This window comes from Schistocerca cancellata, chromosome 2 (assembly GCF_023864275.1).
Source record: "Schistocerca cancellata isolate TAMUIC-IGC-003103 chromosome 2, iqSchCanc2.1, whole genome shotgun sequence".
NCBI classification, from domain to species: Eukaryota; Metazoa; Arthropoda; class Insecta; order Orthoptera; family Acrididae; genus Schistocerca; species Schistocerca cancellata.
Genome location: NC_064627.1, coordinates 216,697,843 through 216,723,508, shown reverse-complemented (window position 1 = coordinate 216,723,508; position 25,666 = coordinate 216,697,843).

Genomic DNA, 25,666 nt, shown 5'->3' with positions numbered 1-25,666 from the left:
TGTCACCGTGCAGAAGCAGCACATATTTCTGCTCTGCCCAACATGCGAAAGTGGATGTTTTTTATTTGAGCCAGAACTATTCCGAGATTCTAAAACAGTCCGTTCATGATACTGCTAAGCTCATCATCGCCTTCAAACAAGACAGTATGAATTTAAAGCATATTTACCAGGTGAAAGGAGGTACTGAAATGACGTGCAATGCATTTATAAACATGTGTGCAGGTTTCTGGAAGTGCATGCAGTATGGGTTTCTGGTAATTGACAAAACTACATAATTAATGATGGTCAGTATAGAAGAAACCTTCAGGAGGTTCTTCTTATCAAAAAATAGTGCCAGTATACGGTATGCAATGGGATATGTTTGGACATACGTCGAGCATTCAGGCCAGTAGAAGGTTATGCGTAGACAGGCTATTCGTCTGTTCGTGGAGGCGAAAACTGAAGCTATCAACAATATTCTGAATCATCGTACTATGGAAATACAGGCATTTGGCAACATCATACAAACTATAATCGTAAAGGTTCACGAAATAGAAGACACACTAGAAGTTACCAACGGAAGTCTTATTCACCACACTACAGAAATTTAAACGTTGGGTAGCGCAATGCAAGCTGTAACTGCGATGGTTCGTGAAATAGAAGACACATTGGAAGATATAAAACAAAATTCTCCGATAAATATGAAGGAGAAAAATGATCATGAAGGTATTATTGTAACTCTTCTGCATTTAATACGCTATGTTAACAAAAGAATCCGGACACCCCGAAAAACATACTTTTTTCATATTAGGTACACTGTGCTGCCACCTACTACCAGGTACCCCATATCAGCGACCTCAGTAGTCATTAGACATCGTGAGAGAGCAGAGTAGTGCGCTCCGCGGAACTCACGGACTTCGAACGTGGTCAGGTGATTGGGTGTCACTTGGGTCATACGTCTGTACGCGAGATGTCCACACTCCTAAACATCCCTAAGTCGCCACGATCTTGTAAGGCATTTTCAGCCAGGTGGCCGGATTCTTTTGATCACATAGTATATGATGATTTATAGCGACGACGAGAATTACAACACTACTTCGCTGGCAACCATGTGTTCTACAATTGTCAACGGTACCAAGACTTTAATTCGTCTCTCTGTGATAAGCTGTGCCTCACCTTTATCCAGACAAATTCATAAAAGCGAATGTCATACAGATCACAGCATCAATCATGATTAAGATGCAATGTCGTACACTCTGACTACGAGAGGACATTTGTCAGTTCTAATTGCGAATTACTTTCCAGTGACAGATGTAAGCAGTTGTGAATGGAGTATTGCATTGACTGGATTGGAAACACATAACAGCATTCCTAATAGCACCAACCTCATTTAGAAGGTAGTATAGTTGCGGAAATACCACCAGGCACTTACAATCTAAGCTAACGATCTAAGTACATTTATAAATCAGTATGTAAAGGGGCTGGTGCTACGAATAAACGTTAATATATTTAAGCGGAAATAAAAAACGAGTAGACAGACAATAGACTCTAGCCAGCAAGATTCAGTAGGAGAACCATTAGTTTCAGTCGTGTTTTGGAGAAGAATCTCAATAAAATTTACTTGTCGCATCAAACAATGGATATATTATCATTCAGAACAGTTTGTATTCAGTATAATATAGCAACGGATTTGTATCTCAATAGCATACTGATCTACATGATTTATGTATTTTGTCCTACAATGGATCCAGGATATGAAATCACTGAAGTGTCGTGTAGTCTCTCATATCTGCCAGAACCCACTCAGACGTTAGATCTTCTCTAGCTGTATATTGTGGACCACGATGGAAATCTAGTTGATTTTCGAAGTGAGGAAATTGTGGCAAATCTCCATTTGAAGTAAACATCGTTATGGGTGTGACACATAGAAGCACACCACCCAGCCATCAATACAGCTTTTCACAATGGAAGCACAACATGATAAAGCCAGATAATTACAGGTTCCTGAAATCAATAGGACTGAAACCTCGCAATGACATCATTATTCGATGTATCGTTACTAGTTCAGTGTGATTCGAACGAGGAACTCGACGGGAATATGTTGCCTAAAACCGTTTGCTTCGGCTGTATATAATAATAGTCACGAGATACCGGTTCTCATTCAGCGCCAGAACACTATATCAATTCCAAGCAACAGTTTCCTGTAACTGGAAGGAAGACTTTTGAAAAAGGATGGAACACTACGGCATCATCACAGCTTACACGAAATGTGTTCGCCTACTTTTTTTTCAGGAGAAAGATTATGAGCGCAGTGGAATCGAAACTGTTTGCTCTAGGAATGCTGGTATCACCTCAGCCCTTAAACACATGTTTCCACATCAAAGATTAACTTGAACGGTTTACTGAATAAAAAATCGCTTTAGGACTAATGATACCGTATGCGACAGTGTTCCAATTTGTGTACATGTACGATTCAAATCTCACTCGTTTCAGATCATGTGTAGGGGACAATCCTGTGAGATGGCTGCTCACTGAGCTCGAGAAACTCGCGTGGGAATTTGATCGTTATTACAGCAACAACATTCCAATGAACAACTTGCAGAATAATAAGAAATTGTACAAGGGAACCGTTGACTGACATGTGTGTGAGCTACCATTGGATAAAGATGCAGAAACTCCTTGTAGTGACCACTGTCACCCAACTGGGACGTGCTGTGGTGTAGCTCACAATGCCTGAAACTTGAAGTACCAGTTGCCATGACACATACCCTTTTTCTTCCATAATTTCAGTGGGTATGATACTCACTATCGTGTTGAGCACTTGGGTGATTTCGGCTCGAGAGATGATAAAGTTATTGTCAATTTCACATCAATGATTGGTACCTTCCATTCTCCAAGTGGGTCACATCTAAAATTGAGCTCCACTTCCTGGAATCTCTTCGTTTCATGCCTGTGTCCCTTCAGAAACAGAAACTATGCATCAGAAGGATACGCGTACCACCGGAGATGCATGTCCATGCATATCCCGAGGGAGCAAAATTTCAGCTTGTGACAAAGAAGAGGGTCCCTCCTTACGAATACCTGTAAATCACATTTACCGACATAGCTGTATTCTCTACTAGACTTACAGGCACTACGATAATAGATGCAGAGTATGAGCAGGCAGTGAATGTTTGGCAGTAGTTCAGTATTCCTAATTTAAGGGAGTATGCAAGATTATGTATGAACACTGACGCACAGTTGCTGGTGGACATTTTTGAGAAGTTCCAGAGTGTATGCTTGGACTCACATTATCTGCATTGTGCCTTATATTACACCACGCCTGGGCTTTCGTAGGGCAGAATGTCCAATGATACAGGTGTGTCAGCATCTAGCTCTTGATCGATGTTGACATGATGCTGTGTTTTTTTAATGCGGAATTCGCGGGGCACATTGTCAGTGCACGAACAGGCACACTAAGGCAAATAGCTCGCGAATGATTAAGGGAGAGCACAAGCCTTCTGGTGAATATTCGAATTATATCCTTTACTTGGATGTGAATAGGTTATACGAATACGCCATGCAGCATACTCTACCGACTGGAGGGTGCCAATGGATAACCAGTGATGAGAATTCATCAGATTAGAGAAAGAGATTAAAGTTGTGACTGCCAACTCTGACATGGGATATGCTGCGGAGGCAGACATCGAATATCCCAGTGACTTGCATGATGCACACAGTGATTTCCCATCATGTCCAGAGCACTTAATCCCACTTAATGGTTCCATCCTCAAGCTGATGACCACTCTGTCCAACAAGCATACATACACTACTCACTACCGTAACATCCAGCAGTGCTTAGAACATGTGGCACAGTCCACATCGTAACTGAAAGACGCAATGTCACGTCATGATGACAAGCAATTCATCTGACAATCATGGGACTGGAACCCATAGGTATTTGTTTATGTGCATGTGTGTAAGCACTTTCTTATCTACACACTTCGTGTGTGTGTGTGTGTGTGTGTGTGTGTACACGTTATTTTTTGTACATATCTTGGTATACGTCTTGTAGAAACAAAATTTACCCTAGAAAATTTTTTAAACAATTTGAAATAAAAAATGTTGTATATAATATATTGGAAATATGGATGATAATTAAAAAAACTGGGAATTGGTTATGATTTTTGTTCTTCAAAAGAAAAGTTATAAATATGGATAGTAATAAAACTGTGAGTTCTGTATTTTCTTTTTTCTTTTTTCCTTTTCAAAATAGTGCTGTTCATCTTCATTTATGAAGTACCTCCTCTAAACCCATAAGATGTTATATGTATTGATGATAGTGATAAGGGACAAAAAAGAATATAATATATTATCTTTGCACATGTGTACACACACACACACATCACAGTACTGCCCACTCAGTTCATGTCTATCTGCCTCGAATTCAGATTGCAGTGTATTTAGTCCCATCGAGCCAGCTACATACGTTGGTATCCCGTCAGTGCATTCAGCAGCCACAGAGTTCGCACGTGGACCTTCAGCTTTTATAGATCGCGCCACAGGTTGAATACGCATATTAATACACAAATCTGGCTAGTCTAACTTCATTTTGTTGGTGCGCAAATCCGTAATAAAGTCACGGAATGCCAATCTAACACAATGCCGCCGGCGACATAATTTGCCTGACGCAGTCATTAGTGCACAATACAGTTCTCGTAAATTCAGTACACTTGAATGTTTGATGTACACGGTCACACTAGCAGCTCTTAACTCGACTCCATACATGTCCAGAACTGCTGCTTCACCTTTTAACAATTCAACATTAATTGGCGTAAGCAGTGGTCTATACTCGCCAGTCATTTTTCTTTCAGTGTGTTCTATCATACCACACAAGTAGTGTAATTGCTGCCACGTGTAACGCACTTCAGTACCACTTCATTGCAAATTCTGTTCAAAGTGTCTGTCTGGCACTAGACCCAACTTCACACGCTTTGAACCACTTGCCGTCAAACTGTACGTATTAGCGGAAAGCAGTGGCAACACTCTTCTGCTAGCAGTAGCAGCACTCGACTGCAGTTTCGATGCTGCTTCTGGCTGGTGCCGATCGAACACCAGCAGATGCGGAAGCTCAAATGCATACGACTGCTGTGACGTCAACAGTTCGAGGAGCCCAGCATCTAGCGCTACTGCTGCTGCCTTTGGTGGCTGCGTGGAATTGTGCAGGCCTGCAACAATAGTACACTGCGGTGATAAGCCGTGGGACACCTCCTAATATCATGTTCTGACCTCTTTTTGCCCAGTACACTGCAGCAACTCCACACGGCATGGACTCAACAGGTCGTTGGAAGTCCCCTGCAGAAATATTGAGCCATGCTGCATCTATAGCCGTCCATAATAGCGAATAATTGCGGAAGTGTTGCCAGTGCCGGATTTTGTGCACGAACTCACCTCTCGATTACTGGATACATGTTGTAAAGCATTGACGTACTGGGTCAAGCTTAATCAGTTGCTTCTAAAAGTGGTAGCGTTACCAACATGTTTTCAGATGATGACATGGGTTCCAATTCGAAACATCATCTATTTAATCCCCGCTTCAACTACTGGAAGTTTGTAATGGGAATTTCCGAACACCCTGTATACCTGCATTTAGAAATAGCCTTCTCAGAATGACTTATTTTCCCGGTCGTATTTGCAAAACTAACTGCGAGTTGTCACTGTGACAAGGCAAGTGCAAGTAAAGGAAGATGCAGTCGACAGAGCGTTAAATTGCCATTTTCCTTCCTTTCATACATCTGTGTGTATAGTCAACTACGCTGTTGTGTTCACCAAATATACTTGGCGTCAAATGAATAAATGTGGTAGGAGGAGAACCCCTTACCATGGAAAGTGGTTGCTGTTACGAGGTGGCTTTCTTGCTTACAGCTAATACGGCATCTTCCCATGGCTAATTTGGTTAAGGCAACAAGTATGCCAAAATGATAGTAAGACAGATTCACAGTGATTTATTGGTTCAAATGGTTCAAATGGCTCTGAGCATTATGGGACTCAACATCTTAGGTCATAAGTCCCCTAGAACTTAGAACTACTTAAACCTAACTAACCTAAGGACATCACACACACCCATGCCCGAGGCAGGATTCGAACCTGCGACCGTAGCAGTCCCGCGGTTCCCGACTGCAGCGCCAGAACCGCACGGCCACCGCGGCCGTCAGTGATTTATTAACAGAAATTTTACAGAGACTTAGCTGTAATATGAAGTTAAAAAACGTAAATGCCGTGTGGCTAGGACCTCCCGTCGGGAAGACCGTTCGCCTGGTGCAGGTCTTTCGAGTTGACGCCACTTCGGTGACTTGTGTGTCGATGGAGATGAAATGATGATGATAAGGACAATACAACACCCAGTCCCTGGGTGGAGAAAACCTCTGACCCACCTGGGAATCGAACCCGGGCCGTTAGGCATGACATTCCGTCGCGCTGACCACTCAGCTACCAGGGGAGGACAATATGAAGACGGTGTGTAACGACAACTCACTGTAATATGAAGATGATGCTTAAAGATAACTCATTGTTTGTTTGCGCTGATCTGTCTTTAACTTTGGTCTAGACCTGAATCCAGTGAACGATAGCGATGATCACTTGTACAAAGTCCACTAGGGCTCTTCTTAGAGGCGCCTATGGTTCACTCGTGATGCTACCTTGTGACAGTTTTCTGATAACGTCGCTGATACTGTCTGAGTGGAGCCGCGGGTTTGCTTATATCCACGTTTGACGACTGGATGTCCTTTTGGGAATTATTTTAGTGGCATATGACGAAGGCATAAATAAAATAAGCCTTACCCTGCTGCGCATTCGAAAGCGGATAACCGTAACTATGGTACGCCTAAGTTGTAGGTAGCCTGCCACTCTTCCGTGTATAACTGTATTCCATATCTTCCGGAGGACGCAGCATAGGCCTAAGAGCACTGGAAAAAAAAAATAGAAATTTGTGGCAAGGTCTTATGGGACCAAACTGCTGAGGCCATAGGTCCCTAAGCCTACACACTACTTACTCTAATTTAAACTAAGTTACGCTAGGGACAACACACATGCCAATGCCCGAGGGAGGAATCCAATCTCCGACGGGGGGCGCCTCAAAAATGGCTCTGAGCACTATGGGACTTAAATGGTTCAAATGGCTCTGAGCACTACGGGACTTAACTTCTGAGGTCATCAGTCTCCTAGAACTTAGAACTACTTAAACCTAACTAACTTAAGGACATCACTCACATCCATGCCCGAGGCAGGATCCGAACCTGCGACCGTAGCGGTCTCCCGGTTCCAGACTGTAGCGCCTAGAACCGCACGGCCACTCAGGCCGGCTATGGGACTTTAACTTCTGGGGTCATCAGTCCCCTAGAACTTAGAACTACTTAAACTTAACTGACCTAAGGACGTCACACACATCCATGCCCGAGGTAGGATTCGAACCTGCGACCGTAGCGGTGGCGCTGTTGCAGACTGTAGCGCCTAGAACCGCTCGGGCACTACGGCTGGCACAAGGCGCCTTAGACCGCGCAGCGAAAAAAAAAATACGATAGCAACATTGCATTCTACACTGAAAACTTGGAGGAACTCGCTCCTCCCTTAGCATCAGACATGTGCAAAACTGAAGGACTAAAGTAATTTTCGCATGATGTGTCGCTACTAAGTATCATAGCCCTATGAAACTTGGGCCGTATATAGGAGGAATGGTTACAGTATATAGATGGTAACTCAAAGAATACGCAATGAGACAAACAGAATCACTTTTATTCAGAGATGTTAATTACATAGAAGTCATCGCGACTAATGATGGACCCCCGTACATTACAAAACACAGGACATGGTTTTAAAGGGGTGTATGATCATCACGGACGGCCGTACCTGCTCTGCAACGTGCTGGCCATAAGGATGATGCAGTGGACTTGCATTCGGGAGGACGACGGTTCACTCCCGCGTCCGACCATCCTGATTTAGGTTTTCCGTGATTTCCCTAAATTGCTCCAGGCAAATGCCGGGATGGTTCCCTTGAAAGGGCACGGCCGACTTCCTTCCCCGTCCTTCCCTAACCCGATGAGACCTATGACCTCGCTGTTTGGTCTCTTCTCCCAAAAACAACCCAACATAAGGATGATGAGGAGTTCTTGTGGTAGAGCGTTCCATTCCTCCATCCGCATGGTTGCCAACTTTTAGATGTCTTTGGTACATGTGGACGTGCTGCGGTACGTCTCCCCAAAGCAACCCACACACGTTCTCCAAGGATTTCAAGTCAGGAAAACGTGCAGGACAGTCAACTCGGCAAATATCCTTTCGTTACAAGAGCTCCTTCATTTGCGCTTTTCGATGCGTTCGTGTATTGTTATCCCAAATAAAAGACAGGGCCTAATGCAGCCATGAGAAGACGCACTTGGGGAAGGAGTTCAGTGTCACAATAACATTGACCACTGAGTGTACCGTGTTCAAGATTTGGAGATAAGTACGCCAACAGCACTTGGACCACCAAAACGATCGTGGTCGACAATTTTCCTGGTTGCATTACGTGGTACCACCTCCCGCCATATGGCGGTAAGTCCAGAATCACTACTCAGACTGCATCTGCTCTCTTCAGAGCATAACACATATTACCACTTTTCGTTAGTCGCGCCCTTGCGCTTTTGGAATCAAAGTGACCGATGCTGCCGATGTGCGGGTGTCAATGGAACACAACGTACGGTACTGACCGTCGGGCAAAAAGACTCCCCACCCGTACAGTCGCAGTGCCACTGTGGTGCTTGAGATTGCGTGCCCTGAAGATATGTTAACTGTGGCTGCTCGCCAAGTTCGAAGGCCGGGCTTAGAGTAGGAACCAGGTGCGCTGGCAGGGACTTGAACCCGTAGCTGTGGCTGGTGGCTCCATGGCGACCCTCGTCTGGCATAGCCCCCGCGTACTGGTGGTACAGTTGGACTCCAAATGACTGCTAAAAATCAACTTTTGTGTACGCTGATGGCTCTCGGACTGGTCGTGGTGTCACGTGTGCCTTCGTCACTGGCACCGACTTTTCGGCATCGGCCTCCGCAAAACTGCTCAGTATTTACAACCGACCTGTCCACCATGTATCGGGCCACGCAGTACATCCGAAGATACAGGCTTTTGTGTCATCTGCTCTGATACTGACAGTGCCGTTCAGAGCTTATGTGTGATGTACACAGTCCACGCCTTAGTGCAACTGGTCCAAGAAAGCTTCCCTTTACTCACTCTTGAGGGAGCTATTGTGGAGTTTATGTGGGTCCTTGGTCACGACGGTCTGACGGGAAACGAGGCTGCTGCCGCTGCTGCCAAGGCTGCAGTCCTCCTACCTCGGCCCGCTAGTTTTCCGTTCCTTCCGATGATCTCCGTGTTGCCGTCTGTCAGCAGGTGGTGTCACTTTGGCATCAGCACTGGTCTTCCCTTCATGGGAACAAGCTCCTGGGAATTAAACCTCTCCCAGCGGCTTGTCCGACCTCCTCTCGACTCCCTCGCCCCAAGGAGATCATTTTAGCTATGTTGCGTATTGGCCACTGTCATTTTAACCGTCGCCAGGTGTTAAGTGGTGATCCCTCACCACTTTGTGCTCATTGTCATCAGTCTTTGACGGTTTGCCATTTCCTGACCAAATGCCCGCTTTTTAACCACTTACGTTCCAATGTATGTTTGGCGTCTCAATTACCGGTGTTTTTAGTGAACAACGCGTGGGCTGTCGACCGCGTTCTACTTTCTACCAGTCATAGCAATATAGGAATTTAATCTTTAGTTCGGGGCCTACGTTGTCTCAACGGCGTATTTCGTGGACCTTTCTCCAAAAGGAAGTCCTTGTTCTTACCTCTCTTTCCTTTCATCGACTGGACTTAATATGTAACTGCTTTTAACTCCTTTTTCATATTAGTGTTCTAAGGTCCTGACATGGGCGGCTATAACCTTAGTTGTCTTTGCGTCCTAAAGCAAAACAAAAACAAACATTCCCGGCCGCTGTGGCCGAGTGGTTCTGGGCGCTTCATTTCGGAGCCGCGCTGCTGCTGCTGTAGCAGGTTTGAATCCTGCCTCGGGCATGGATGTGTGTGATGTCCTTAGGTTAGTTAGGTTTAAGTAGTTCTAAGTTCTAGGGGACTGATGACCTCAGATGTTAAGTCCCATAGTGCTCAGAGCCATTTGAGCCAAAAACAAACATTTATTTATACCATACAGCAGCACACTTGTCGTGTCAGCGCACCATTCCTCTTTACGAACTTGGCAACACCACCGAAACCCTGACAGTAGAGGCATCTCCTTGTGTGCGCCATTAATTCTTGTTGTGCTGGCAAGTCAAGCTGAGTGGGACCAGTCTGTTAACCATTACATATGCTTGCTGTCTTAAACGAAATGTTGACACATGGCGCTCATCGGCGGCTAATGGAACCACTGTGCCTCCTTGCAAATTTTACTCTTAACCTGAAAGGGCGCTTCAGAGCGTGCGAAGAACAAATTATCAGGATCAGCTATTTTGCTATACTGCAGAGTTCAATTCGCATGCGCCACAGGTACCGTGAACACGAAGCAATGTGGCCTCTAGCTGCGCAGATGGCGTCTTAGTGGAGGGCACGACGGTACTCGGGGCTCGGAGGGGGGGGGGGGCGGCTTTTGTCATGAATGGCCACTGCTTGGTAGGGGAGGTATAGTTCAACAGTTCAAGCCTATGCACGAACTTGTATCTCGTACAACTTGTAAGCTACAAGTGGTGGGTCAGCGAACGATCGTATTAGCAGGTTATTTCAGTACGATCCTCACTCGACAAATATGTATCTTCAAAGTCAATAGTTTCTCATTTAAGAAAAGGCTATAACCGCAAAAACAAAGGATCGACCAAACCAAAACGAGATTCACCACGAGCTGTGAGAAGGAAATCTCTTAAAACAAAAAGGAGTAAGAAAGGTACTAAGCGGACAACGTCGCTTCATCAGATGCTCCGTTTATCGTATTTCCACCATTTCTTTGGCCGCGGGATCTCAAACAGGGCGAAATTGTGACCAGTAGCGCGGCATTACCACGATCCATCATATGGCCAATGAAAATACAATATTCAGCCATCGCAACATTGTTCGGTTGTAGAAGGCGAGTACGTCATGTTTTAAATCCTCGGAAAACGGGGTAATTTGGTATAGGGAAGTATTCCTACTTTATTATATGTATAAGAACCAAGAAAGAAACATAACAATGGATGATGGAGAAGGAAGTGATTCGACTGAAATGAGTGTAAGCCAGGCATGTTATCATAGTTTAATTAGTCTGGCCTGTTAGCAAAGTGCGTGCATGGAGACCAGAAAGTCGCGTGATTGAATCCTGTTCGGACCACGGAAAATTTCAGTGTGTGTTTAATCTGAAACTTCCTGGCAGATTAAAACTGTGTGCCGGACCGAGACTCGAACTCGGGACCTTTGCCTTTCGCGGGCAAGTGCTCTACCTGAGCTGCCCAAGCACGACTCACGCCCCGTCCTCACAGCTTTACATCCGCCAGGACCTCGTCTCCTACCTTCCAGACTTTACAGAAGCTCTCCTGCGAACCTTGCAGAACTAGCATTCCTGAAAGAAAGGATATTGCGGAGACATGGCTTAGCCACAGCCTGGGGGATGTTTCCAGAATGAGATTTTTCACTCTGCAGCGGAGTGTGAGCTGATATGAAACTTCCTGGCAGATTAAATCTGTGTGCCAGACCGAAACTCGAACTCGGGACCTTTGGCTTTCGCAAGCAAGTGCTTCTGTATTTAATCTAATCTTCACTTATCAACGGCGTGAGGAACCTCCAAGAACAGTAAATGATTCGGGTTCCACGTTAAACTGCACCTCTGCCCGGTTGAATAACTGGGATAGGTTAGGGGCATCAGTATCGCTGAAGTTGTGTCCAATTGTAAGAGTACATCTATTATTATTACAGTATCAATATTGTCGGCAATTGGTATACTAAGTTAGTAGCAAAACTCTCATCCGTTGTCCGTATTCGCTTCTAACAGCAGTTGTGTGCCCTAGCCAATACAACAGCAGTTAAACTCATTATTACGAGTATTTGCTATTACCGACTGGGAAATAAGAAAAGGTCAACTTTCACTACAAATGGTTCAAATGGCTCTGAGCACTATGGGACTCAACTTCTGAGGTCATCAGTCCCCCTAGAATTTAGAACTACTTAAACCTAACTAACATAAGGACATCACACACATCCACGCCCAAGGCAGGATTCGAACCTGCGACCGTAGCGGTCTCGTGGTTCCCGACTGTAGCGCCTAGAACCGCACGGCCACTCCAGCCGGCACTTTCACTACACTTCTGCAATTTATTATTAAGTATAAGTCATTACGACTCCTAGCTTTTGTAGGTACACTGTTGAATCCACAGTTCTACCTCTCATACACATAAGAGCATTACCAGAATTAATTATTCTAGTTGAGAAGGTGTAAGATCCATTCTACGTAAACGTTCCGTTGTCGTTCCGTCTCTACTCTGTAAACTGTTTTACATCCACCTTAGTATTCGTAGTGCGACCAAGTGCCTCCTGTCCATTCTTCGGCCCCAGACGTGATAGACTCCACATCGCTAATTCAAATGACGCCTACCGCCACACTACCAGTGCTGTAGTGCTGTAGTTCACGAAGACCAACGCTGGAAGAAAGGGAACACTGCCCCTGGCTGAGGTGAGCGGTTTGCTAACAGGCTGCAGTCTATCTCTTCCACTGTTCAACCTGCATATCGGAGACGCAGAAGGTACAAGGAAGGGTCAGAGCTGAGATTAAAACTCACGGTGAACGGATACTAGCGATCAGATTCGCTAAGGAGATTGCTATCCTCTGCGACAGTGTTGAAGATATCACAGGATCCGATTAAGAGATTACCACTCCATCGAGGAAAAAATATAGTAAATCGAGTAAAACATATAAGTAAAGGAAAGAAAGGTGAAGGTATTGAGTAGCGGTTGAAATGAGATTAGCGACAAATTTAACACTAAATTTGGGAGTAAGTAGTAGAAGAAGCGAAGCAGTTCATCTACCTCGGAAGCACAATACAGCATGACGGACGAAGGAAGAAGGATATAAACGAGCACTTTGAGCAACAAGAAGTCTGCTCTCGTCTGTTCAAAATTGCTTTATTACTGACATTTCGTCAGGAACACGTGAGGACAAGGAGAGCGCTGTTGCTACATTACGCACAGAATACACGCAGGGTCTTACGTTTCATTCAGCTAACTGTCATCAGTGTCTTCTGGAAGAGCAGTACTTCGTTTCCTTTTATGTTTTATCTGCGGAAGCAAATTTTTACAACGATATACGAAAAGTTTACTAAAACGCTTTTCCTGACCTTGTCACAGGATTTTCGAGATGCGGGAAACTTTTTTTGCTATTATATTGAAGTGAATACATTATGAAGCGAAATCTTAAGATGTGATCATATTTCCATCTGCTGCAAGGTGGAGCTCTGTCGGAGTACTACAACATGAGATGATTTCTATCTATCTATATCTACGTGATTACTCTGCTATTCACAATGAAGTGCCTGGCAGAGGGTCCAGTGAACCACCTTCAAGCTGTCTCTCTACCGTTCCATTCTCGAATGGCACGTGGAAAAAACGAGCACTTAAATTTTTCTGTGCTAGCCCTCATTTCTCTTATTATATCGTCATGATCATTTCTCCCTATGTAGGTGGGTGCCAACAGAATTTCGAAATTGGAGAAGAAAACTGGTTATTGAAATTTCATGAGAATATCCCGTCGCAAAGAAAAACGCCTTTGTTTTAATGACTGCCACTCCAATTCGCATATCATGTCTGTGGCACTATCTCTACAATTTTGCGATAATACAGGACGAGCTGCCCTTCTTTGCACTTTTTCGATGTCATCCGTCAGTCCCACCTGATGCAGATCCCATACCGCACACTAATACTCCAGAAAAGGGTGGACAAGCGTTGTGTAAGCAGTCTCTTTAGTAGACCTGTTGTACCTTCTAAGTGTTCCGCCAATGAATCACAGTCTCTGGTTTGCTCTACCCACAATACTATCTGTGTGTTCGTTCCAATATTGGTTGGTGGTAATTGTAATCCTTAAGTATTTAGTTTAATTTACAGCCTTCAGATTTGTGTGACTTATCGCATAATCGAAATTTAGCTTATTTCTGTGAATAAATTCACACTTTTCATTCTTCAGGGTCAATTGCGACTTTTCGCACCATACAAATATCTTACCTAAATCATTTTGCAAGTTGTTTTGGCCATCTGATGACTTAACAAGGCGATAAATGACAGCATTATCTGAAAACAATCTAAGACGGCTACCCAGATTGCCTCCTATGTATTAATATAGATCAGGAACAATAGAGGGCTGTAACACTTCCTTGGGGAACGCCAATGACTTTCCATCTATTACTACGAATTTGAGTTAAATTATACGAATGAAGATGCGCTAGCGAGGCAAAAATTCAGCGGTTGCCTGTTTGGTTTAACTGGAAGAAACAGAGAGCTAGGTTTATTAATTAGTTATAGCGTTTTCTGATCAAATTTTCTACTTATTTCTAATATCATAACTACCTTGACAGCCTCAGCATACAACTTCCTCCGTATCTTTCAATCTAAAAGTAATTTTGAACAGATTATACTACCAAAAAGAATACTAAAACACATTAATGAATATCTGGAAGTGTACGTCTGGAGCACGGCATTGTACGGAAGTGAAGCATGGACGGTGGGAAAACCTGAGAGGAACGAAATCGAAGCGTTTCAGACGTGGCGTTAGAACAGGAAGCTGAAAATTGAGTGAGCAGATACGGTAAGAACTGAGGGGATCCTCCAGAAAATCGGCGAGGAAAGGGATATGTGTAAAACCACTAGAAGAAGTGTTAAGGTAACAGCTCATATATTGAGATCCATGTAGCAGAAGGAGATGTATGGCCAAAAACTGTAGAGACGCTGTGGTTGGACAACATGAAACAAACAGTTGAGCAAGCTGACTGTAGGTATTTCTGTGAGATGAACAGCTAACGAAGAAGAGAAACAAACACTCGCTCTCCTCATCCCATGTTATAAACACGCGCAGAGCGTGTCCTGAATTATCTACAGGAAGGCATCATAAGTGTCAGACTTGCATATCCCAGTAGATGGTCCTTGCTCATATTTGTGGCCACAACGCAGTTCTGCGACGAACACTCGAAGCTTCCGCTAGATATAGAGTTGCCAAGTTTTCTAATCGAAAATAAGGAAGCTTCTGAAAATTGCTAACACGTTATACGGCGTAGGGTATAACACGACACTGTTGACTTTTTCTGTAGTATTACCATTTTTAGCTTTGATGAGTCCAATGGAACTTTTATTCTGAAGCAATTAAAATATATAAAAGACTTGAATGCTCAGACATGCTTACAAACATTTACAGTTTAATTTACATTCAGAAAGAAAACAGACCATCTTTCGCAGTTTGAAAAATTCTTTACAGTGTAACTGAAATTTGTTACATTTTGCAGTCAGCTTTAATGACATTAACAGAACCTTTGTTTGTCACATCAGTCTACTTATTATTCATCACTCAAATAAATCACTCAAATAACTCTTTCTGTGTCAGTATTAGAACCAGAGATACACAATACTCAATAACTCTTTCTGTGTCAGTATTAGAACCAGAGATACACAAAACATAAAAGAGGACTCTTTTTTTTTTCAAATTTTGTGTACTAAATCCTCATTTGTTCAATAAAGTGTAAAAGTTTGTTTTGAATATCCGCAACGGGATCAAAATACCCAACAATTTTAGGGAACATTTTTAGAAATGTTCGGAGCTCGTTCTTCTTGCGACCGTACATTCTCGTGACCATCACTGCCAAAAATCGTGTACAGTGACTACAGTCCTGCTAATCTTTCTGCAATATCGCAGAAGGAACGTCCAGTTTCTCGTAGCTGTGAGTCAAACATTTTTAGAATTTTGAAATTCGAAGCATCTGTGGCAACTGATCGTCTTCTGCCATAGCCCATTAACGCCATAAATGTTTTCAGTCGCTAACCGTGCCGACATCTACACTATTTGAAACTTCCTGGCAGATTAAAACTTTGTGCCGGACCGAGACTCGAACTCGGGACCTTTGCCTTTCGGGGGCTACTGCTCTGTCATCTGAGCTACCCAAGCACGACTCACAGCTTTACTTCTGCCAGTACCTCGTCTCCTACCTTCCAAACTTTGCACTCCGCTGCAAAGTGAAAATCTCATTCTGGAAACACCCCCCAGGCTGTGGCTCAGACATGTCTCCGCAATATCCTTTCTTTCAGGAGTGGTAGTTTTGCTAGGTTAGCAGCCGAGCTTCTGCAAAAGTTTGAAAGGTTGGAGACGAGGTACTGGCAGAAGTAAAGCTGTGAAGACGGGGCGAGAGTCGTCTGGAACCGCGCGACCGCTACGGTCGCAGGTTCGAATCCTGCCTCGGGCATGGATGTGTGTGTTGTCCTTAGGTTAGTTAGGTTCAAGTAGTTCTAAGTTCTAGGGGACTGATGACCTCAGAAGCTAAGTCCCATACTGCTCAGAGCCATGTAATCACATGTCAGTTCTCGTATATTTTTCCAGTGAATACCCGTTTATCATCTGCATTTCTTCTTGGTGTAGCAATTTTAATGGCCAGTAGTGTATAATGCTATGTGCGGCGAAAGTGACGACGTGTACCATAAAACACAAAATCTCGTTACACACGGTCTAGTCACATGAGTGCGACCACTGCCTATATTCGACGGGTATTCACTGGAAAAATATACGAGAACTGACATGTGATTACATGGCTCTGAGCACTATGGGACTTAACTTCTGAGGTCATCAGTCCCCTAGAACTTAGAACTACTTTAACTAACCTAAGGACATCACACACATCCAAGCCCGAGGCAGGATTCGAACCTGCGACCGTAGTGGTAGCGCGGTTCCAGACTGAAGCGCCTAGAACCGCACGGCCACACCGGCCGGCACATGTCATTACATTTTCATGCAGTTTGGGTACATAGATCCTGAGAAATCAGTACCCAGAACAACCACCTCTGGTCGTAATAACGGCCTTGATACGCATGGGCATTGAGTCAAACAGACCTTGGAAGGCGTGTACAGGTACAGCTGCCCATGCAGCTTCAACACGACTCCACAGTTCATCAAGAGTAGTCACTGGCGTATTGTGACGAGCCAGTTGCTCGGCCACCATTAATCAGACGTTTTCAGTTGGTGAGAGATCTGGAGAATATGCTGGCCAGGGCAGCAGTCGAACATTTTCTGTATCCAGAAAGGCCCGTATAGGACCTGCAACATGCGGTCGTGCATTATCCTGCTGAAATGTATGGTTTCGCAGGGGGCGAATGAAGGGTAGAGCCACGGGTCGTATCTGAAATGTAACGTCCACTGTTCAAAGTACCGTCAATGCGAACAAGAGATGACCGAGACGTGTAACCAATGGCACCCCATACCATCACGCCGAGTGATACGCCCGTATGGCGATGACGAATTCACGCTTCCAATGTGCGTTCACCGCGATGTCGACAAACACGGATGCGACCATCTTGATGCTGTAAACAGATCCTGGATTCATCGGAAAAAATGACGTTTTGCCATTCGTGCACCCAGATTCGTCGTTGAGTACACAGTCGCAGGCGCTCCTGTCTGTGATGCAGCGTCAAGGGTAACCGCAGCCATGGTCTCCGAGGTGGTAGTCCATGCTGCTGCAAAAGTCGTCGAACTGTTCGTGAAGATGGTTGTGGTCTTGCAAACGTCCCCATCTGTTGACTCAGGGATCGAGACGTGGCGCACGATCCGTTACAGCCATGCGGATAAGATGTCTGTCATCTCGACTGTAGTGATACGAGGCCGCTGAGATCCAGCACGGCGTTCCGTATTACCCTCCCGAACTCACCGATTCCATATTTTGCTAACAGTCATTGGATCTCGACCAACGCGAGCAGCAATGTCACGATACGATAAACCGCAATCGCGATAAGCTACAATCCGACCTTTATCAAAGTCGGAAACGTGATGGTACGCATTTCTCCTCCTTACACGAGGCATCACAACAACGTTTCACCAGGCAACGCAGGTCAACTGCTGTTTGTGTATGAGAAATCGGTTGGAAACTTTCCTCATGTCAGCACGTTGCAGGTGTCGCCACCGGCGCCAACCTCGTATGAATGCTCTGAAAAGCTAATCGTTTGCATCTTCTTCCTGTCGGTTAAATTTCGAGTCTGTAGCACGTCATCTTCGTGGTGTAGCAATTTTAATGGCCAGTACTGTAGTTATAATACCCGTTCCGTAACCGTACAAGAGAGAAGAGACGAACACCCTGCGACCCACATGCCACAAAACCACAAAAGCAAAAGAGATTTAGAGGCGAATCCAAGGAATATTACTGTTTCCGTTCCTTCAGTTCCGGTCTCTAGCTTGACCAACTTATTATTTTGTTCCATGCCGCAGTTCTAGAACCTAACACTTACATACACAAGCATTTGGCTATATGTTTGTGAAACTAATTTAATGTTGCCAGCGACGCTAATGCGCTGCTTAGTAGGTTTATTACTGCTCCGGAACAAAGCTATGATGCCAGTGTACTACGGTTCGACCTATCGCTCAAAACATTTCGATAATCTTTAAAAGAACTTCAGTCACATAATATTAAAAAAATGGTTCAAATGGCTCTAAGCACTTAACATCTGTGGTCATCAGTCCCCTACAACTTAGAACTACTTAAACATAACTAACCTAAGGACATCACACACATCCATGCCCGAGGCAGGATTCGAACCTGCGACCGTTGCGGTCACGCAATACCAGACTGAAGCGCCTAGAACCTCACGGCCACACCTGCCGGCATATAATATTATATTAGAATGAAATACAGGAGAAATGTTCATAACCCGTAACTACACTCACTACTTAGACTGACCTTAGTAACTTCGTGGGATAGTTTTCAACCTTAAAAACAAAAAGCATCCGAAATAGATTTACTCCTGTGTTTCTCTAAACTGCTGTTTTACTGAATCTCCCATTAAAAGAATCAGTCTTTATTAAAAAAGAAAATATGATCTTACTAAAATCTGAAGCTATTACATTAACAAAAAAAAAAGAAAATCTACTTTGATAATGTCCAGAAATATGTTTTGAGATATAGTTATGTTCATTATCTAAGTTATAAAGAAAAAATAAGCAATAAGTTTCAATCAAAAATGGCAGCAGATACATGAACGAATCATCACAGTCAAGATATAACTTTTTGTCAATGGAATGCATTTTGTTCACGTATTTGTGACATTCAGAACATAATTTGGTAGTTCTTGCGTCGTTAATGCGTGGACATACGAGGCATCGCGACATCTTTGACTATTTGGCTGACTCGATCCCGCTTGGACTAGCACTGCAGATTCGCCGGTCCTATCATTTTGAAAATTTGTGCGAAGAACTTCGTCCATTGAAGTCTGCTAGTCCTTAGACAAATTCATGGAATTAATTTTCTTCCCATTGATATTTGCTTTGATCAGTGACATGCCGAGTTATTTTATAAACCCTCGATGCTCCATCTTGCTATTCCTATTTATAACATTTTTTCCGTAAAAATATGCCAGTTGTCTTTCTGTTTCCTGGTTTTCTTCGCGAACACTGTCTTCTCCTGCCTCTATTTCCATGTTATTATCATGATCAGAAAATTCTGTTTGATTCTCTCTAAACTCGGCTGCATCTTAAAAATTATCTGATGTATCCAATGAATCAGCAGTCCTCACTAACAAACAGTAACTCCAAAATTTGTTCATCGTTAAAACTGTGGTGTCACCGCCAGACACCACACTTACTAGGTGGTAGCTTTTAAATCGGCCGCGGTCCGCTAGTATACGTCGGACCCGCGTGTCGCCACTGTCAGTAATTGCAGACCGAGCGCCGCCACACGGCAGGTCTAGAGACAGATCCTAGCACTCAGCCCAGTTGTACAGCCGACGTTGCTAGCCATGGTTCACTGAGAATTACGCTCTCATTTGCCGAGACGACAGTTAGCATAGCCTTCAGCTACATTTGCTACGACCTAGCAAGGCGCCATTACCAGTATAGATATTGAGATTCTATTAATGTATCATCAAGAGCGATGTTCTACAAATGTGGATTAAAGTTAAGTATTCCAGAAGCTACGTACTTTTCTTTATAGCATTCATTACGTATCCTGTTTCAGACCTCACGCCAGCCTGCGTGAGTTTAAGCGCGTGCCTTTCGGCTTCCTCTCATTGTGTCTAGGCTGTCTTGTCTAGACACAACAAAAACTTCGTTCCATTCTATTTAAAACAGTTAAAAACAATTTGTGATGGAAAATAGGGAAAGTAATGTTTGTATCACTGTGACGTAGTTTTCGACCGCAGCTAGTGCATTACCACGGAAATAGTGTTCGCTGGTTAGCACGCGCCTGCACAATGCAAAAGCACAGCAGGTCATAAGATTACACAGAATCGGAGTGGCAACGTTGCAATTGGAACTGAATTGTAAACGAAAGAGTGATGCATGGGGTAACAAACTGCCCGACGAATGTAGTTAAGAGTTAAATATGAGCGACTGAAAACAAGGTCAAAATACGTGAAAACCCGGGAACTACGGGAGACCTGGCAACCCTAGTTGGATCCACGGCGTCGTACTCCGTCCCGGGGTAATGAGAGGCGTTTGCATGCATTGCGCAGTCCACTCTGGCGGCGGACGCGCGGTTTTTCGATGCAAACGGCCGCCTTCCTGCCGCAGCTAACTGTCGCCAGATTGGCGAATAAAATTTTACGAGGGTCTGCCCAGAGTCGGGCCGCTTGCGCACCTGTCCGTCGCCCGTCCACCTGCTGGACGGGTTACATCGCCGCATTCCTGGCGACGGAAGCGGCCACCGGCCTGTGCCTGCCCGGTGGCAGCGCCGGCATTGGAAGTGCGCCGCCGGAACCTGCCGCGCCGCTGCAAGAAGGTGACACCAGACTGCGGCAGGAGCTCGCCGTGTCTCCAAACTGTCTTTAATGAGCAGAACGGGCAGGGAACTGTCTACTGGCGTGGTGCTACCATGACGTCAGAGTTTGCCACGATAAAATGAAAACCTGGTTACAGACGTTTCATTCTTGAAACTTGTTTTCGGAATTACGTGTAACACACTGGTGATTGGAAAAAATGCTTTTTAAATTAGCTATTATGTAGAACAACACTATGTGATCAAAAGTATGCGGACATCCCCCAAAAACATACGTTTCTCATATTTGGTGCACTGTGCTGCCACCTACTGCCAGATACTCCATATCAGCGACCTCAGTAGTCATTAGACATTGTGAGAGAGCAGAATGGAGGGCTCCGCGGAACTCACGGACTTCGAACGTGGTCAGGTGATTGGGTGTCACTTATGTCATACGTCTGTACGCCAGATTTCCACACTCCTAAACATCCCTTCAGATGCAGAAGGATGTAAGTTGCAGTAGGTACTGGGAGATGAAGAAGCTTGCACAGTATAGAGTAGCATGGAGAGCTGCATCAAACCAGTATCTGGACTGAAGACCACAAACACAACAAAACAAACAACCGTGGGTCCACTGTTTCCGATGTTATAGTGAAGTGGAAACGTAAAGGGTCAAGTTCTAACAACCCTACCACAACAAAGGTCAAAATTTAATAATGGTTGTGGTGTTGCTCACGCTGCTAAATACTGCATTTTCGGGCAACAACAAAGTTATTATGTGGCAGGTGTCATTAGGGCACAGTTAATAAAGTCATTTCATGTAATAATGAATAAACTAGGCACTCATCTTTTCGTGTTCCCCACGCTGGTCTCGTTGTAAAATCATGGCTCAATCGTCGAAAATCTAGGTGGTGATGATTCCAAGCTCGGATACAAAGAGGCCTAGGTTTTATTCTGCTATATTCAAAAGTTTTGTAGATGCGCTTCACAAACCATTCTTGAAGATTAAACTTGAAAACATCTTCCTCACTGTTAAAGTTCACATTTTATAAACAGGCTACGTTATGCGTCTTTCCAACATGACGTCCAAGACTTGACTTTCACAAGGTCCGACTCTCTAACTAATAACCGCTTACGCGCCCAAAAATCACAGTTACAAGTACGTCAAAGATCATAGTGACAAAAAGAAGAATACACACAAGAATAACATCATTGCAATATAAACATATCGACGAATCAAAGTACTTCTACATTAATGAAATCAAATCTGAATGTTGTCTCAGAAATATGTCAACTATTTTACAGTAACACAGTAGAATATCACTGGTTTCGAGAGGTTCAGGTGAGGTGCTGTAATGGTTACGTAATTCAAGTACCATTACAAAGTGCAGCACAAAAGCGTATAGGCTGACGTCGTCTGTTGACTGACAGAGACCGCCGACAGTTGTATCTGTTCAAACTGCATCAGGATCCACTGTACCTACTATGACAGTCAGGTGGGAGGTGAGAAAATCTGGATTTCATGGTCGAGCGGCTGCTCATAAACCACACATCACGCCTGTAAATGCCAAATGACGCCTCGCTTGGTGTAAGGAGCGTGAACAATGGATGATTGAACAGTGGAAAAAAGTTGTGTAGAGTGACGATGTGTGGCGATCCGATGGCAGGGTGTGGGTATGGCGAATGACCGGTGAAAGTCATCTGCCAGCATGTATAGTGTCAACAGTAAAGTTCGGAGGCGGTGGTGTTATGATGTGGTCGAGTTTTTCATGGAGGGGGCTTGCACCTCTTGTTGTTTTGCGTGGCACTATCACAGCACATGCCTGCATTGAAGTTTTAAGAACCTTGTTGCTTCCCACTAATGAAGAGCAATTCGGGGACGGTAATTGCATCTTTCAACACTGTGGAGCACCTGTTCATAATACACGGCCTGTGGCGGAGTGGTTACACGACAATAACATCCCTGTAACGGACTGGTCTGCACCGAGTCCTGACCTGAATCCTATAGAACACGTTTGGGATGTTTTGGAACACCGACTTCGTGCCAGGCCTCACCGACCGACATCGATACCTCTCAGTGCAGCACTCCGTGATGAATGGGCTGCCATTCCCCAAGAAACCTTCCAGCACCTGGTTGAACGTATGCCTGGGAGAGTGGAAGCTGTCATTAAGGCTAAGGGTGCGCGAGCAGCATACTGAATTCCACCATTACTGATGGAGGGCGCCACGAACTTGTAAATCATTTTCAGCCATGTGTCCGGATATTTTTGATCACATAGTGTAGGTAGTCAAAGTTGGAGAACCAGCAGTCGTTGGACTCGATATATAGTGCCAGGTCAGTAGCAGTGAATGGTGCATCGAACACGCATTATCTATTGCTTACCCCTTCTGCAGGATGACAGAAGGGAACCACATGTTTTTGACAGTTTTAAACATGGCTGTTTCTCAGCAACTGTATAAAAGTTTCAAACATAGGATTCATACAGCCAACCGGTTGGCTGTATGATGTTGGAGACATGTTTTTGAAATAGGTATGTGATGCATAGACTATGTGGTACATAGGTAGGCATGGTAGGAGAACGAGCAGTTACAGCCTCTATATAAGTTACAGCCTCTATATACAGCGCCAGGGCGATAGCAATGAAGCAGTGGATGGTGCGACGAACACACATTATCTGTTGTTTAGCGCCTTCTGCAGGGTGACAAATGGGAACCACATATTTGTGATATGGGTATGTGCTGCATAGACTGTGTGTATGCAGGTGTGCATAGTGGGAGAACCAGCAGTCATGGCGTCGATCAGTGTCAGGTCAGTAGCAATGAAGCAATGGATAGTGCAACAAACACGCATTGTCTATTGTTTACACCTGCTACAGGGTGACAGATGGGAACCACATGTTTTAGAAATGTGTATGTGGTGCATAGGCCATGGTGCGTAGATAGCTAAGATGAGAGATCCAGCCTCAATATACAGTGCCAGGGCAGTAGCGATGAAGCAGTGGGTGATGCAATGAACACACATTATCTCTTTTTTACCCCCTTCCAAGGGTAACAAACAAGTGGAACCTAATGTTTGTGAAATGTGTATGTGGTGCATAGGCTACGTGGGACAACGAACAATCATGGCCTCGTTATGCAGTGTTAGGTCAGCAGATCTGAAGCAGTGGACAGTGCAGTGCTCTGGTACTAATTAATTACCCCATCTATGCTGTGACAGACTTCAACCAGATGTATTTGAAATAACTATTACATCGTACATGGGAAGGCATGGAGGGGTAACAGTCATTGCCATCACTATGCAGTGCCACAAGAGATGGAGCACTGGAAGGTGTCTGAACTGTCTTTATCTGTTATTTCCCCATGTTTCACAGGGTGACAAATGGTATAGAATGTTTTGGAAGGCCGGCCGTTGTGGCCGAGTGGTTCTAGGCGCTACAGTCTAGAACCGCGCGACCGCTACGGTCGCAGGTTCGAATCCTGCCTCGGGCATGGATGTGTGTGATGTCCTTAGGTTAGTTAGGTTTCAGTAGTTCTAAGTTCTAGGCGACTGATGACCTCAGCAGTTAAGTCCCATAGTGTTCAGAGCCATTTGAACCAATTTGAACGTTTTGGAAACAGCTGTTAGTTTGTACATAGGCAGGCACTATGTAGGAACCAGCAGTTATTGATATTACTATAAAGTTCCAGGCCAGGGGAGATGCAGCAGTGACCGGTGCACCACACTGGCGTTATCCATGTTCACCGTGTCGTATACGATGAGAGAGGGGAACCAGATATTTTTGAAACAGCTATTGTGTGGTGCGCAGGCGGACACGGTGAAGACAGTCAACAGTCATTGGCAACGCTATGCAGCGCCAGAAAAGTAGAGGTTGAGCAGTGGGTACTGCAATGCACTCACGTTATCAGTTGCACAGAGTGACAGGAAGAAACTGGACGTCTTGAAACAGATATTATGCAGCGTGTAGGTAGACAAGTGAAAAATCAGTGGCCTTTCTGTAATCTATTAAGTATCAGGTCACGAGAAATGAAGCAGTGGACAGTGCGATACACTGGCGTTACCTTTTATTTACTCCCCCCCCTCCCGCCCCCATGCACAGTATGACAGACAGGTGCCAAAAGTTTTGAAATTGCTGTTATACAGCTCCTAGGTAGACAAAAAGGCTTTGCAGTGATGGACTGTGCGGCTGGCCCTGGCGGAGGTCAGAGTCCTCCCTCAGGCTTGGGTGCGTGTGTTTGTCCTTAGGATAATTTAGGTTAAGTAGTGTGTAAGCTTAGGGACTGATAACCTTAGCAGTTAAGTCCCATAAGATTTCACACATATATATATATATATATATATATATATATATATATATATATATGTATATATATATATATATATATTTTGGAATATGTTGACACTTCTGCGGAGCCCAAGACACTTCACGTAATATTTTGCTTTCACATTTCTTGTCTTCGCCAACTCACACTGAGACTGTCACATTTCTAATCTAAACCTCGGGCCATGCTACAGATCAAATCGTTGGTACAACCAGGTTTTCTTCTTTCATGTTCGTTGGCTTTGCCAGCTCACAACCAAAATGTCACATCCAACCAAAATAGACTTCGTCTGAGGATCGAGAAACAACCCTGAAACTGGTAAAAGTAAATTAACTATCATAAAAAGTACCCGGACGCACTGTTTTCCACCTTTCAACATGTGTTAAGACTAATTCCTAGGAAAACGTATCGTAGACTACAGCACGTGGTATTACTCTGGT